This window comes from Cervus canadensis, chromosome 25 (assembly GCF_019320065.1).
Source record: "Cervus canadensis isolate Bull #8, Minnesota chromosome 25, ASM1932006v1, whole genome shotgun sequence".
NCBI classification, from domain to species: Eukaryota; Metazoa; Chordata; class Mammalia; order Artiodactyla; family Cervidae; genus Cervus; species Cervus canadensis.
The window spans coordinates 4009891-4023578 of NC_057410.1; the positions used below are offsets into that span (position 1 = coordinate 4009891).

A 13688-nucleotide genomic window follows, 5' to 3' on the forward strand; every position below is an offset into this window, starting at 1 on the left:
CTGAGCACACTCAACAATGTTTTCCCTATTTAAATTAATCCCACACTTAAACCGTGTTCTCCTTTCTCTTACTTAAAACTGTGAATCCTGTGGGGTTGATGTCAATACTGAGAGCAAATAATTAGGCTTTTTCTTTCAGGCTGAATTGGCTAGATTCATATGCTTTTGGAGGTCTTTCTTTTTTAAAATTGGTCTATGGTTGCTTCACAATATTGTGTTAGTTCCTGCCGTACACACAGTGAGTCAGCTGTGTAGACGTGTGCTCAGTCGCTCAGTCGTGTCCGACTCTTTGCGACCCATTGGACTGTAGTCCAACAGGCTCCTCTGTCCATGGGATTTTTCAGGCAAGAATACATTTCCTTTTCCAGGGGATCTTTTGACCCAGGGATAGAACCCGGATCTCCTGCACTGGCAAGTGGATACTTTGCCTGCTGAGTCTTCAGGAAGCCCGATCAGCTGTGTATGTACATTATATGTATACATATATGCCCTCCCTCTTGTACCATCCTCTCTTCCCACCTCCCCCTCTAGGTCATCACAGGGCGCTGAGCTGAGCTCTCTGTGCTTACAGCGGGTTCCCACTAGCTGTCTATTTTTCACAGTCTCTTTAACCTAAGAAGATTTTTAAAATTAATTATTTTGTCTTCCCCATTCAAGGTATATTCCAGAAATAATGAATTGTGAATTCCTGTTAAGAGGAAATCAGTTACCTTCGCTAATGTGTCCATGAAAAATCTGAATAATAATGAGTACATTGGTTTCAGATATAGGGTACTATTTTTTAGATATCAAATTCTGATCATTGGATCCTAACATTGCTTAAGAGCTTTATGATGCTATGGCAGATGCCCTGAGCAGATAATTTTATGATTATTGTTCTTATCTATAAAATATGTGAATGTATGTAGAAATGAGTTAAATCACACAAGATTCTGTGGTATATGACAACTCATAATACTTTATATTTTAGGTTCAATAGCTAAGCTTTGTTAACTGTATGTGAATCTATTTTCCATCATAAGAGTGACTATTTGAGAAAAGAGAACCTGTCTTACTTATCTTGATCTTCTTACTGTTCATAACATAATGACTTTTATATGCTAGCTACTTGCTAAATGTTCATTAAATTGATTAATTAACACAAGGGCAAAAATAGATTTGGCTAGTCCCTTTGATTCATCTTTTTAATTCCTAAACTTTATGCTAACTAAAGGATGTGGCTTGGATATGTGGTCAAATGGAGTTTCTAACTGAATTTTTCTCCAAAATTTAGACTCGCTTTGTAGGAGCACAACCTGCCCTAGTATATACATAGCATGGACCGGTAACTCAGCAGTAAAGAATTCACCTGCCAATGCTGGAGACTTGGGTTTGATCCCTGGGCTGGGAGATCCCCTGGAGAAGGAAATGGAAGCCCACTCCAGTATTCTTGCCTGGGAAATCTCATAGATAAAGGAGCTTGGCAGGCTGCAGTCCATGGGGTTGCAAAGAGTCAGGCATGACTTAATGATAAAATAACAACAAATGAACCAGGCCACAACCCAGCTCCTCTGTAGGAAGGCACATATCGAAAAGAGAGTTCCAGAAATGTCTGACCTAAGCTTGCTTAGTTTTCTTTTTTCAAATTCAGCAATCAGATGTGCAGTATACTGAAGTATGATTTTACCAGCATTGTCTCTGTGAGGAAGCGTGAAGCCAGGAGGCAGGTGAGAAGCCTGAGACTCAGAGAGGTCAGGTACTTTTTTCAAAGTCAGAAGTAGAACATAGGTCTGAACCGGAGCTTTCTAACACTAAACCAAATACTTTTTTAAAAAAAGAATCCTTTAGAATAGGGTGAAGAAGAGCAGCAAGGAGTTGTTCTACACCATAGTAGAAAATACCATAGTACCATGGTAGGAAACAGCTGGTTCCCCAGCAGAAGGAAGCCTAGTAAGTAGACTGGGGCTCGTCCCAGGGCCAAAGGTGCAGATGGCCTGTGTGCCCTGTCTGCTACTGAGGAGGATGTCAAAAGAGTTGAGTCCACACGGGGAACCCAGAGACAAAATAATTGAAGCCATAGGATTTTTATCAAGTCCTAGGATGTGGTTATAACTCCTATACACCTTGCTTTTGCCGTTATGTCTTTACATTCTTTTTTCAGTGCAGCCAATCTTTACTGGCCGGTGTTAAGAGTAAAAAATCCAGAGGGATGGGAGGGGAGGTGGGGCGTGGCTCTCCTTCCCTACTTGAGGACTCCGTAACCAGGCCAGTAGAGTGGAATCACGTGACTACAACTCCTTTGCACCCAGCACCCTCTAGAGAATCACTCCCAAGCATGAGGGCTCCTCCTGAAATGGGGGAAGGGAGCCGCACTCTGGCAGGGGCGTGGACTGTGTCCCACCTCAGGCGGTGGGTTCCTGCCTGCCACACCCCTCAACAGCCTGGGGTGGGGCATTAGGGGACTGAGCTAAACCTATCCCTTTCCAGATCGAGGTGTCTGCTTCATCCCTCTGCCTCATTACTTTTTTTTCTACCTCTACTGAGATGTACTAGAGGACACATCACGTGCGTTATCTAACTTTAAGGTGTGCATGCGTGCATACTCAGTCACTTCAGTCGTGTCCGACTCTTTGTGACCCCATGGACTGTAGCCTAACCAGGCTCCTCTGTCCATGGAATTTCCCAGGCAAGAGTACTGGAGTGGGTTGCCATTTCCTTCTCCAGGGGATCTTCCCAACTCAGGGATCACACCTGCATCTCTTATGTCTCTTGCATTGGCATGCGGGTTCTTTACCACTAGCAGCACCTGGGTATTTGATACACATATATATATTACAAAGCTATTGTTACAATAAGGTTAGTTAACATCACCTCCCATAATTATCATTTTGTTGTTGTTATGGTGGGAACATTAACGCTGTACTCTTCCTAGCAACTTTCAAATATACAATATGATATTCTTAACTACAGTCACCATGCAGTAGTGGAGATCCTCAGAACTTACTCAGCTTAGAACTGAATCTTTGTACTCTGACCAACATCTCCCCATCCCCCCACTCCTTAGGCCCTGGCAACTGCCACTCTCTTCTGTTTCTGTTAGTTCAGTTCCACATATAAGTGAGATCACGCCATATTTGTATAAGTTATTTAACTTAGCATAATGGCCTCAAGGTCTATCCATGTTGCCCCAAAAGGCAGAATTTTTGTATTTTTTATGGCTAAATAATATTCCAGTATGTATATATACCTTGTGTGTGTGTCTGTGTGCATGCACATTTGCAAGTGTGTGGGGCACACTTTCTTTATCCGTTCGTTTGTGGTGGGCACTTAGGTCATTTCTGTGTCTCAGTTAGTGTGACTGGCACTGCAGTGACCTCAGCAGTGCAAACATCCCTTCCAGATATTAGTAAATCTTCCTTGGTTATATCCCCAGAAGTAGAACTGCTGGATCATACGGCAGTTCCACTCTTCATTTTTTGAGGAACCTCCGTACAGTTTTCCACGGGCTGCAGCGATTTGCAGCACCACCAACAGTGCGCCAGGGCCCCCTTTTCCCACATCCTCACCAGCATTTGTTATCTCGGGTCTTTTTGATAATAGCCACTATACTTTTAAAATTTATATTTCATGACATCAGCATTTGAAGATTTTATACTTTAAAGTAACTTAAAACATTTCAAGGTTTTTGTTAATTTTTAATAAAGATAGAAATTCCTTTTGAGGTGTAAAAGAATCTCATACCTGGTAAGATGTGACTGGGCCAGTAGATGCATTGTTGCCTTGAGCTCTATTTACTCACATCTCATAGTAATGTCTGGGGAAGGCAATGGCACCCACTCCAGTGCTCTCGCCTGGAAAATCCCATGGATGGAGGAGCCTGGTAGGCTGCAGTCCATGGGGTCACGAAGAGTCAGACATGACTGAGCGACTTCACTTTCACTTTTCACTTTCATGCATTGGAGAAGGAAATGGCAACCCACTCCAGTGTTCTTGCCTGGAGAATCCCAGGGACGGGGGAGCCTGGCGGGCTGCCGTCTATGAGGTCGCACAGAGTCGGACATGACTGAAGCGACTTAGCAGCAGCAGCGGAGGCATATTAATGTCTAATGCCTTTGTAGAATTTCTTTAAAAAACAAGAGAAATGATGGTTTCTATGTTACTAACAGCAGTGAAAAGTCTGTTAAAACTAACATTACCATTAAAGCTCCAATGTTAGTATTATTGATTATAGTAGTAGATGGAAAGTGCAAATGACCATATTATCTTATAACTTGCGCTAAGTTGCTTCAGTCGAGTCCATCTCTTTGCGACCCTGTGGACTGTAGCCTGCTAGGCTCCTATATCCATGGAATTCTCCAGGCAAAAACACTGGAGTGGGTTGCCATGCCCTCCTCCAAGGGATCTTCCAGATGCAGGGATCAAACACGCATCTCTTTAGTTTCCTGCATTGGCAGGTGGGTTCTTTACCACTAATGCCACTTGGGAAAGCCCATCTTGTGACATATACAAAGGTATACTTGTGTGTGTGTGTGTGTGTGTGTGTGTGTGTGTCTGTGTGTCTGTGTGTCTGTGTATGTCCACAGATGGCTGTGGGGCATGAGGCTAGGAAAGCAGCAGTGAGGAGTTATTGATCACTATGCCATGGTCTGAGCTTCTGTTAACTGACCAGTTTAGGCAAAGATACTGAAGTACTGAGGCTTTACTCAGATAGAGAAAGTGGATGCTGGTATAACAACTGGAAAGCTATCAACTTTATTGAAATAAAATTGTGCCTATGGGGAAGAAGGGAAGGAGATGTGTTTGAGTCCTTGTGGGAGGAGAATCTACCAGGACTGGTAATTCGATGTGATTGTAGAGAAGGGGAGACAGGATTGCTGACTCTGACTCTGAGCTGAGTCTCTGGCAGAGGCTGCTGCATTTACTAGAGAGCTGTGAGACCACATGCATGCTGAGGGTGATGGTGGGGAGCTAAGAGGAGTCAGAAGTTCTGAGCTAGAAGTTCTGAGTCAGCAGTTCTCTCTCTGAATGTGTTTCCTGTATTGGCTGAATACAGTAAGATCTATTAACTGGGTAACTGTCAAAGAAGGAAGTACCTTAAATGTTCCCTATACTCAAATCATGTTTCCAGTAGTTCTGCTCTGATATTATTGGGTTGCTGTCATCAGCAAAAGAGGAAATCTGTTGAAATGGCAGAATACCTCTGTATTTTGAATTTAGGACCCCTTTGCTCCCATTATATTTTCCTGTGGTATTTTGAAAGTTTGGAAGAATTAGCTTATGCAAGAAAATTTAACTGAGGACTTTTTTCCTTCTATGCTTATCCAAGTTAAAAAGAGATTTCCTTTTACATTATAACTCTGAGGGATAATTAACTCAGGGAATAAATTTGGGTTGTTATCTTCTAGTATATGCTGATTTCAAACTCCATTACAATTCTAGAATTCTGAAAATAATGAGATCACAATTATGCTTAATGAATGTTAAGAGTATAGTACTCTTTCCAGGAAAAGAATAGGAAAAAAAAACAACAACAACCAAATGGGAAAAGCAACCCATTAGAAGATTTCCATTGTGTTTGTGAGGTATTTGATCAGCCTTTTGACTAGTTCACTGCTTTTCCTCACCCAAATATCTGTTACTGAGCTTTCCGCTTTGCAGAATTTCTTACATTTTTTAATGCAGATGAAAAACTTGCGTCTTCCCTTTTAGCTCAGTTTTTACTCCTTAGTCATAATGTAGAAAACATCAAAATCTCACAAGGGAAATATGCGAATCCTGCATGGAACTTGGGAATAATGTTATAAACAAATTCATAGCCAAGAACCCATTGTCATGTTTCAAACGAAGAATTAATAACCTGTTCCAATTGCACACATGCTATTTATCAAGGTTTTCCCCTGAGGTTATTTTCTCTCTTTCACTGTCTTGTCCCTGAATTATTGAAGAATTTTGGAAACTGGGAAAAAAAAAAAAAAAAAAACCTCACTCTACCACATTTTTGGAATTACTCTTGAGAATTTATAACCTTGGCAAAGGTTAGTCACCTTCAGCCATTTTCTCCGCCGGGCTTTTGGTGAACAAGTCTGTTTTGCATTTGGCTTTTCTTTTCTCAAAGGTTTATGTAATAAACATGACTGTCTGTATTACTCAGATAATAATTTTTTAAGGATTTAATGTTGTTGTAACAATAAGCAGAGTCATACAAAATAAGTACAAAATATATTGTTCATATTTCTGCCAATTCAAATTTTTATAGCTCTTATGTTATAGAGTTATTCTCTTGATAACATAATATTTATATATTAAACAGATATTTTTGTACTTCTTTTTTTATTTAACTTTAGAACATTTTATAATAATAGTAAAAATATTAATCACACATGAGACCTTTTTAAATTTAGCATTCTTGGTATAATTAATGGTATATTTGCTTAATAAAGTTAATAATTATTTATTTGCATAGAATTGGGTCTTGTCATTTGGTATTATATAAAAGTAATTGATAAAGTTAATGACTATTGAAATTTTATTCTTCTGCATCTGGAAAAAATATTACTTGAAGTATGTCTACAGAGTACATAATGAAGTTATTATTAATTGATTAATAACCTATGTTACAGCAGGTAATTTTACCCTAAATAAATGTATTGAACACTTACTACCTACTAAGCACTTTTCTGTGTTGGGACAAAGGTATTTGAAGAGTTCTCAGTAAAGATGTCATCTGCTTTTGATTTCTGTAAGTACTACATAATTGTGAAATCCATATTGCAATTCATTTAGTGTTTCATTTTTTTAAACTTAAGATTTTAATAGAAGACAGAAAAATACCAACTGTCTTATTTTGTAAAGGCATTTGCATCATGTAGTTAAAAAAATTAGAAGAAATGTCCAGAGATTATTTATGTTACTTTCCGGTTATTGAAACCATTATATAAGTACATTTAGAAACGCAGCCTATTAACATCCTTGGGGATCGTATTTTACAGGTTGTTGCTATTGCCTGTCTAAATAATGGCATCTTTCATAAGGGAAATCAAATTCTCATCTACTAACCATAGAAAGGCTGAAAAATGGAGTGGAGAAAAATTTCAGTGGAGAAAAATGTGGACCTTGGATCCAAATAACAAGAATAACCAGAATTGGAATCTAGGACCCAATATTTACTAGCCATCTGACCTAAGTAACCAAATCTGAACCTCTGCGTCCTCATGCTTTAAACATGTATCTTAATAGTCTGTCTTATAGGGTCCAGAGAATGAGGTCATGGATGCCAATTGTTTGGTAAAACGACCTACCTAGAATATGGGAAAATGATAGCTCTTCATTACTATAAAGTTTATTGTAAGTTCTTAAATACAAAGACTCACCATCAGATACCCCATTGCACTCTTAGGGGAGGACCCTTTGTGACAGAGGGCAGGCGTTTACAGAATGGCTGGCCAAGTAAGCCGTGTAGTGTGTGATTAGGCAACAAAATGAAACTGTGCCTCTCAAGGGGTCTAACGCATGGCCCTGGCCTCTTTATTATTGTTCATAACTGATTGAGTAGTAGTATATCAGGTGAAGATTCACTGACATTTTAATTTATATATTATGTTAGTTTTGCCATATGTTCTATTCATGATGTTAAATCACACGATGGTCCATATACTTGAAAATGTGGTTGTAGCAACAGCAGAGAAAGAGAATCAGAAGGTTAAATTTAGCAGTTTAAATTGCCAAACTTGGTTACCTTCTTTGACTCAGGGTATAATTTAAGCCAAGTTAACTTTACACTGTAAAAAGTATGAACTAATGATGCATATCAAAGCAAGTCCTTCAAGAAGAGACAGTGCTACCTTTTCCCTGATTTGAGAGAAGCAAGAGTGGGAGGGCAGAGTAGAGAGTCTCTTGAGATACGTATGCAAGTTTGCTTCCAGCTAAAAGTTAATGATCAGTTGCCTCGGTTCCCATCTCTGAGCCCTGCGAAGTAGCACACTCGTGTTCTCTGTCTATTCAGGTAACTTTTAAAGTATATAGCTTGTACCCATGTTAAGCTATACTTTAGATAATAGACATTTTTTATTCCTTTAATATCAACTGATTTCATGTTCTAAGTTTAATGAAAGGAGTGAAAAAGTCTGCAATTGTTGGCTAATACAAAAAGATTTTACTTTTGAGTGGTACTGGGTTAAGGGTAATGAAGTATTATTCTATGCTTGTATTATGTAAATAGATTTTTTTTAATGTTTTTATGAAATGAACTGTTGTCATTCTTAAACCTCTTGGTTGAAAGATGTATTAATCATACTTACTTAATACAGTACATTATATAGTCAGCCAAGTTGTCATTAGTTAAGAAATTTTTAAACTTTACTCAACATTGGAATTTTGAAGGCAACTCTGAATCTTTAAATAGTAAAATTTCATTTTTACTTGATATTAGATAACAATATTGGAAGTAATCTTGTTTTTCTTATTCTAAATCATAATGTTTATAAACATCTATGTGTACTTTGCTATAAAACTGTAAAAATGAATTGGGTTTTATTATAGGGCTTAGGTAATTTTTTCCCGTAATGTTTGGAACTATATTATGGAAAGATATAAAGTTATTGTGTGTGATGCTTCTGTATATTTATATGTAATTGAAGACATTGACTATTAATTTTACAGTTTTAAGGCTGGTTTCTAAAAATAAAAATATCTACTCTATACATTTATACTGTAATCATATTCTGTACTGAGTTCTCAACATAAAGAGATACATTACTTAAGCCACCGGAGCCGTAACTCAGATGAATATATTTTCTGTTCTTTATAAAGTGTCTAGCCATTGTTACCTTTATTCAGCAAATACCCAAGGCCAAAAAAACTTGTTTTGGTTGTATTTAGGTTCACATGATAAAGACAAGTAAACATCAAAAGCTAAGTGTAATTGTGGTACTACTTATGCAGGTTTCTATTTAGATTTCTCTTGAACTGAAATTAAATGTCAGACAGTGATAAATGATTTTGCTATTGAAATTGGGAACTCATAGAAACCTTGAAGAACCATCACATTTTATACATGAGAAACTGGATCCAGAAAAGGAAAGTAAAACAACTATTGAAAGTTTTGGGACTGGTAACAAAAACTCTATTTGCTGGGTGTCACGTAGAGTTAATGATTTCTTAGTCAGTGTTCATGTTGTTTTTGAAAAGGAAATCATTTTTAGTCTTCAATACATTTCCATTTGGAGGAAGAGCTAAATAAATACTGGCATTTAAGTTGTAGTTGTGCAGTGATATTTTCCGGATTCACCGCAAGTGTGGCTGAAAATTTTGTTATCAATTTATTATAACTTATATAATCCGTGTCTGTATATGGATTTGCTTAGGTATGTTTATGTTCTCAAGGTTAGAGAAAAGAGTTTTGTAACTTCTCCTTTTGATACACACTAAAGCCATTCTGACAGGTTCATAATTTGTAAGTTAAATATTCAGATGGCTGAAGTTTCACTAATTAAGGAAATACTCAATATGAGTAAAATCAGCATATGCAGATATATATGAGGCACCTTCATTTAAAGTTTGAAACAATTTGCACACAGTCTAAAGATAAAGCAATTTTTTATTATGATGATCAAAAAACCAAAGTTTGAGTTCTTAGCACATTTTTCAATTCATCTTTTATAATAATAAAATATATTTATATTCAGAACTTGGCTCACACTTATTAATATGTAGACACTAGTCTAATTTACTGTGTCCCTTGGATATTTACCTACTTCTCACTTTTCTACTGAGAGTATGCAAATCAAATTACCATCAAAAAGTTTGTCTCTCTTCCTTTAGCTCATTACCAGATCTACTCAAGGAATTGCTGAAAAGGTCACCAAGGTCCTTTGACAGTTACCCATAAATATTAACACACAAGTATATACAAACACACATGCACACACGCATGCACACATGCATACAGACACATAAGATCTATCTAGGGAGGAAAATAGAGCATCGATGCTTTCAATTCCGTAAAGGATGTAGGTGTTGGAAAACTTTGCTTAAAATCCCTACAACACAGTTAACTTGCTTTGCCCATCATGGGCAAATCACATAACTTGTAAGAGCCTCTGTGAAGTAAGCTATAAATGGAGGTTATAGCTCAGGGCTTCCATAAGGAAGCATAGGGCTTCCATCACTTGTTTAGTTTGAGAATCATGTGAACTTATATAAACGTAGATTCTAAATCCTTATTGAGCACTTCCTAAGCCTTCAGTTCAAACTAGGTGGCTTGAAATACAGAAATGTATTCTCCCTCACAGTTCTGGGAGTAAGTCTGAAATAAAGCATTGGCAAGGCTTTCTTGGAATCTTGTGGAAAAGGATCCTTCATTTCCTCTCCCACCTTCTGAGAGACGCAGGTGTGACAGCATATCCAGTTCACGCGTCCATGTTCCTATGGCCTTCTTGTCTGTCTTCATGTGGCCATCTTCTTATAAGGACATGTGTCATATTGAATTAGAAGTCCATTATACTTCAGCGTGCAGGAGACGCAAGAGACACGGGTTCAATCCCTGGGTCAGGAACATCCATTAGAGTAGGAAATGGCAACCCATTTCGGTATTCTTGCTTAGAGAATCCCGTGGACAGAGAAGCCTGGTGGTCTATGGTCCATAGGGTCACAAAGAGTTGAACAAAACTGAAGTGACTTAGCGCAGACACACACATGCATGCACACATACTTTAGTATGATCTTATCTTAAAAATAACATCTACACTGGCCCTATTTCCAAATAAGGTCATATTCTGAAGTTTTGAAGATTAGGACTTAAACGTATCTTTTTTGAGGGACACAGTTTAATCCATAACAGTTTGCCTTTTGATACTCCCAAAACCCATGTCCTTCCCATGTTAAAAATAGGTTCACCCAATCCCAATATCCTTAAAGTCAATCATTACAGTATCAACTCTAAGTACCAATTTTATCTAAATCAGTTTTGGGTGAGGCTTGACATATAGTCCAGCCAGGGAAAAATTCCTCTCCATCTGTGGACCTCTGAAGCCTGGAAAACAAGTATTCTTGTTTCCAAAATACAACAGTTAGACAGATATAGAATAGGCATTCCACTTTATAAAGGGAAAAATTGGAAGGAAAAAAGGACTGCTGGTCCAGACTCTAAAGAGGGTTTTCAACTTAGCTGGACAAATTCCATGAGGTTTTAAGACTGGAGAACAGTTCTCTGTGGTCTGATGCTGGGTCCTCTAGACCTGCTGGGGCCTCCCCTAAGCCCTGCCTTCTAGAACAGGGTGGGTGGCCCCACCCTCGGGAACTGAACTGGCCCTTAGCCGAGGCATTGCCATCTGTGGTTCTTCCCGGAGTCATTCTTGCTTGATTTCATCCTATCTCTTTGAACAACATTTCTGCTGTTATAAAAATTTTTAAAAACATGGTCTGCCTCATGCAATTCATGGGGTCCAAGCCATCAGACTAGATGGTTCTCCACAGATCTTTTCTGCATTCCTGTATCTCAGCCCCTGGCTTCTGATGAGTTGCTTGATTGGATCCATGAGTCAAGCACCTAATCCCTTTAGTAACTGGTTGTTCTGGACAGTTTCCAGAGCCCACTATCTGGATAGGCTGAGGATTTTTCCAATCATAAGTTCTAGTTCCTTCTTGCTTAACAATTTCTGCTTCAACTTTTGTCTAATCCCATTTTACTATCCAAGATAGGGAGTGGCCAGGCCTTGCCTCCCAGTTGGTTGGAAGTAACAACTTCAGCTCTGTGTCCAGTTTCATCACTTAAAATTTTTACTTTCCACCCAAAAGAAGAGCACAATTCAGCCAAGTTCTCTGCCACAAGGATCATCTCTCCTTTGGTGACCGTTGGTGACCAATAAAAGATTTTTTATTTCTATCTGAAGCCTCAGCAAAGACATTTTCAACATTCATATTTCCAGTAATATTCTGGTCAAGACAATCTAAACTTTTACAGTCAAGATCCTCAGAATTATTCTAGCCTCTATCCATTACCCAATTCCAAAAGTGAAAAAAGTGAAAGTCACCCTGTCGTGTCTGACTCTTTGTGACCCCATGGGCTATATTCTGCCAGACTCCTCTGCCCATGGGATTCTCCAAGCAAGAATACTGGAGTGGGTTGCCATTCTCTTCTCCAAGGGATCTTCCCAATCCAGGTATCAAACCCAGGTCTCCTGCATTGCAGGCTGAATCGTTACCATCTGAGCCACTGAGGAAGCCCACCCATTCCAAAGCCACTTCCAAATGTTTAGGTATTTTTTATAGTAACATTCCATTTCATGGTACCCCAAAATTTTCAGCGTTCTCCAGAGAGACAGTCCCAAGAGATTCATTTCAAAGACTTGGCTCATATGATCATGGGGGCTGGCAATTCTGAAATCTGTAGGGCAGACTGGCAATCCATGTAAGAGCTGACGTTGTAGTCTTGAGTCCTAAGTTCATAGGGCCAACCAGCAAGCTGGAAGCAGGCAGGGTTTCCATGTTACAATCTTGAGGCAGACTTCTTTCTTCAGGAAACCTCAGTTTTTGCTTGTATGGCCCTCAACAGATCAAATGAGGCCCACCCATATTGTGGGGGATAATTTTCTTCACTGGAAGTCAGTTGATTGTAAATGTTAATTACGTCTACAAAATACCCTCACAACATTATCTCAACTAGTTTTTGACCAAACAGCTGGGCCCCATAGCTTAGCTGAGTTGCTATATCAAATTAACTGTCAGTGGTGGAATGTATAGGAGAAAAGATACGGAGAAGCGTTTGATTTTTTTAATGCAAAGTGCCTCTTTCTTGTCACTTTTTTTCTTTTTTTCAGTTAAGAGAGTTGACTGGAAATTTTCTAGGAAAACTATAATTTCCACTTTTTGTCTTTTGCCTCCTCAGTCTTCCTTCCTTCTTGTATGACTTATTCTCAGTGTGATATAGGCTGCTTAGAAGGTCTTGGAGGCTTGACTGTATGTGTGTGCGCAAAGTCACTTCAGTCGTGTCTGGCTCTTTGCAACCCTATACACCATAGCCCTCCAGGTTCCTCTGTCCATGAGGTTCTCCAGGCAAGAATATTGGAGTGGGTGGCCATGCCCTCCTCCAGGGAATCTTCTCAAACCAGGGATTGAATCCTCATCTCTTGTGTCTCCTGCATTGGCAGGCGGGTTCTTTACCTGAGTGCCACCTGGGAAGCCCCTTGAATCTGTATAGTAGAGACCAAAATCCATGTATAATGCATTTTTCTATCTCCTACCCAACCAGGTAGTTCTGTTAAAATAACTTGAAGATCACAACTGCTCTCTGTAACGTAACTTTTCATTGTCTATATGTGCGTCTACGTGTCTCTCGTTTGAAATTGCGACGCACACTGCAGACTCAGGGCCTTTGCGTGTGTTCTTGTGTCTTCCAGGATCTCGTCCTTCACTCAATTTCATCTTGTATACTGACACTTAATTTTGATTATTTGTTTAAAAGTCACTTTCTCAATGAGGTTGGCCCTGTGGGGTGTTCTGTGACCAACAGATTTAAAGTTGCAACTTCCTACCCCTCGTTTTTCATCACTTCCTTTTGGGTTTCATTTTACTCCATAAAGGTTATCATCATGAGAAATGCCTTTCATTTTACTTATTGTTTCTTATTTTCCTTCACCTGTTTTTCTACTAGAAAGTAGAAAACCATGAGAGCGGCAGTTCCAGTCTGCTTTCTTTATCACTTATTCACCATG

The 13688-nt window shown here is 38.9% G+C and overlaps 1 protein-coding gene across 6 annotated transcripts in view; it reads left to right on the plus strand.

Moving 5' to 3' along the window:
* SLC16A7 (solute carrier family 16 member 7) overlaps positions 1-13688 on the plus strand; it is a 180794-nt gene that overhangs the window by 67663 nt on the left and 99443 nt on the right. For 2 of the 6 annotated variants that reach the window (XM_043446714.1, XM_043446715.1), the window contains exon 3: positions 369-460. The exons of 3 other annotated variants lie outside the window; for them this stretch is intronic. The gene's annotated coding sequence lies outside the window, so the exon portion shown is untranslated. Of the gene's footprint in view, positions 1-368; positions 461-7848; positions 7982-13688 lie in introns of those variants that run through there. One more of the 6 variants, XM_043446716.1, reaches the window with a different exon arrangement.